This window comes from Saccostrea cucullata, unplaced genomic scaffold, assembly GCF_032062105.1.
Source record: "Saccostrea cucullata isolate Sc308-1 unplaced genomic scaffold, CSIRO_AGI_Scuc_v1 ctg23851, whole genome shotgun sequence".
In the NCBI taxonomy this organism is placed as follows: domain Eukaryota; kingdom Metazoa; phylum Mollusca; class Bivalvia; order Ostreida; family Ostreidae; genus Saccostrea; species Saccostrea cuccullata.
This window is the reverse complement of record NW_026930048.1, coordinates 8,020-10,959: the sequence shown is the minus strand read 5'-3', so window position 1 is coordinate 10,959 and position 2,940 is coordinate 8,020. Positions and strand designations below refer to the sequence as shown.

The 2,940-nt window shown below is 34.6% G+C and overlaps 1 long non-coding RNA gene across 1 annotated transcript; it reads right to left on the bottom strand.

Annotated features, from left to right (window-relative positions):
• Nucleotides 1-6: 6 nt before the first annotated feature.
• LOC134282781 (uncharacterized) lies at nucleotides 7-1,302 on the bottom strand. The gene is made up of 3 exons (XR_009995352.1): nucleotides 1,016-1,302; nucleotides 736-861; nucleotides 7-231 (listed from the first exon to the last, which is right to left on the bottom strand). It is a non-coding gene; the product is annotated as an uncharacterized LOC134282781 (long non-coding RNA).
• Between the last annotated feature and the right edge of the window lie 1,638 nt (nucleotides 1,303-2,940).

Below are 2,940 nucleotides of genomic sequence, written 5' to 3'. Positions count from 1 at the left end.
AGGTCTCGATGCATGTATAGAATTAATTTCACTAGCATGGTTCACACTTGGGGGACGTGCACTCGAATGGGGAATAACACTGTCCGCTTCGTTCAGCTGATTAGCGTATTGCGGATGATAATTAGATGGAACTCGTTGCGGACTTCCTAGCTCTCCGCGATATGTGTCCGGTGTATCTTGCCCATTTGGAAATCCAGGAATTCGTAGACCAGAACTTAACATTCTATGTATCTGTAAAAAAAATGAATTATCATAAATCAATCTAAACTTTCCTTTATTATTCATCCTACATGTAAAAAAAAAATGTGAGCTCAGTTAACTGAGCTAGTTTATGGTTTATATTGACAGCAAAGTTAAGAGTTAGACATTTTTTTTATATATATATCTATGCTAAACACATGATAATGACAGCTATTTTAGAGACCTAAACATGTACCCCAAGAAGCATATATATACTGTAAGCCTATTGATTTTACAGTATGGCATAAAGTGGATAAAACTGCACCCAGCAAAGAGATTCATGTACATACACAATGTATGTATGCACAGGTTTATCATCAAAATCAGTAGACAATATATAACTTAGTAAACCTGTAAACATACCAACTATTGATTTGTTGTTTGCAATATGCAATAATCTCATATTATATACCTTAGTTAGTAAGAGAAAAAAACTCCAAAATATATTGGATTTTTCCACTTCTTAAAATAGAAATATAAATAGAATACACGTACCTTTAGTTACTTTACCTTCAGTTGAGTTAAAACTGTTCGCAGGATGAAAAATCCACTTCTAAATATCCCCTTGAACTTCCAAGAACGAAAGGACAAGGTGCATGACTACGTGTTTACGTCATTTATCTATAAATAGAAACAGCTCAAAACTGGAAATTTTCATCTATAAATAGATTTCTGAATGAATTATCGGAAATATCATCAAAAAGTGCCTGTGCATGCTAGCTTAGCGCTTAAAAAGTAACATGCATAAGATGCCTATTCTTATAGTTTTATTTACCTTAAAAGTTTTTCATACAGGGAAGTACAAGAATTCAAAGGAGGTTCAACTTTGAGCGGCTAATAGTCTGTTTAAAATTTCCGCACCCGCCAGGCCGACACTGCGTTTTTCACTTCGTTTGGGAAATATAAATAGATCTTTTGTGACAACTGCGTCGTGCTTATCTGTAGGGGGGAAGAGGTGTTATGTAACTGCTACCAAAAAAAAGCTTCTCAAGTTCCAGTCTTTCAAAAGAGCAATCTGTCACCCTCACCAGAGGGCGTAATATCGCTACTCAAAAGAGCGGAACGGAAAACGCAACAGAAAGCGGAACGAAACGAAACGGAATTTTTTAAGGAGGAACCAAAAAAAAAAAAAAAAAAATCCCACCATTAACTAAATAAAACATTTTTTTTATTTGAGGATGTATGGAATGCTATATACAACAGCCAACTGCTTACTGCCAACTGCTAACTGCTTAATTACTGCCAACTGTCAGCTGCATGGTTACTGCCAACTGCCACATGTGCATATTTGAATAAATCTTCATATTTATTTTGATATATTCATGAGATTTAAAAAAAAAATACGCGGATCCAGGATTTTTTTTTCCAAGAGGGACACCCGGGTAAAAAAAAAAAAAAACCAAGAGATTTCTTGACAAGAAAAAAAGTTAACTCAGTTGAATTCCTAAACGTGAAAAATTATTTTGGCGGGGAAGGGGGGTCTCGATCATGCTTTAATTAATTAAGTCTATGAGATTTTACAATTAAATACGTATTCGCGTTTTAGGGGGGGGGGTGCAAGGTCCCTTTTATTTTATGCAATATATACATAAATTTCATTTGGTTTAGTTTGTACATTAAATACCTTTACAGATTTCAAAGGGAAGGTCCGGACCCCCCCCCCCCCCCCCCCCTCTGTGTATATAAAACATAACTTATTTTGTAAAAACAAAGAGATGTAAATCTTTGAGAAAAATGTTCAAAGGTTCAACATTAACGGGAAATTGAAATTTATTTTTTAAAATAACTCCCCTGTAAATCAACAACAAATCCTTTTTTTTTCAGTTTTTATCCTTTCCAAAGATTTTGTTGTCTCATGTAGGGGGGGATTAAAAACTGGAAAATAGTCATTTTATAAGATAACAAATAAAAAAATATATAATTTATCAATCTCATGTTTATATGTTGAATTTTTTATTAAAACATACGATGAGATTAAGGAGTCATTTATCCATACTCATTAGTATTTAAAGATCTGATAATACGAGTATGTTCAGTCTGATTTCAATTGATAAAATCTACCCCTTATTAAAGGAGTTATACATAAGAGCAATTAACTTTTTGTCAATGGTTTTTAGAATAAGTACGTAAAACTGACCTTGTAACACCCCCCCCCCCCCGAAAATGCGGATCTGTATTAAGTTAATATAAGTACTGGAAAAAATATAACATTTTAAAAAATTGTGTAGAATATATAATATACTATAGCTTGAAATTGAATACTAGTAGCTGCAATAATGTAGCCCTCTCCGATTTCTTTATCTGATGTTTTCTGGGGAGGAAAAAAATCGGAGAGGGCTACATTATTGCAGCTAGAATACTAGTACTATTCGTTATATCTCAATATGCATAGGCGTCAGAACCGGGAGGGGAGCGGGATCTGGGTCCCACCCCTACTTTTTTTGCAAAGATAGACATAGGCATTTTATGAGGGTTTATGTTTTTTGTTGGTTCAGCCCTACACCCCCCCCCCCCTCCACACACACACACACACACACACACACACACTTTCAATTAGCCTTCGATCCCACTTTCAATTTTCTTTCGACGCCAATGATATGTTTCATCCAACAATTTCAAATTTTCAGAAGTTCAAAATTTCAACTTTGTGGTTCTGAAGATGTACACCTGCATGTATAACTGATCAATTTTTAAACTGCA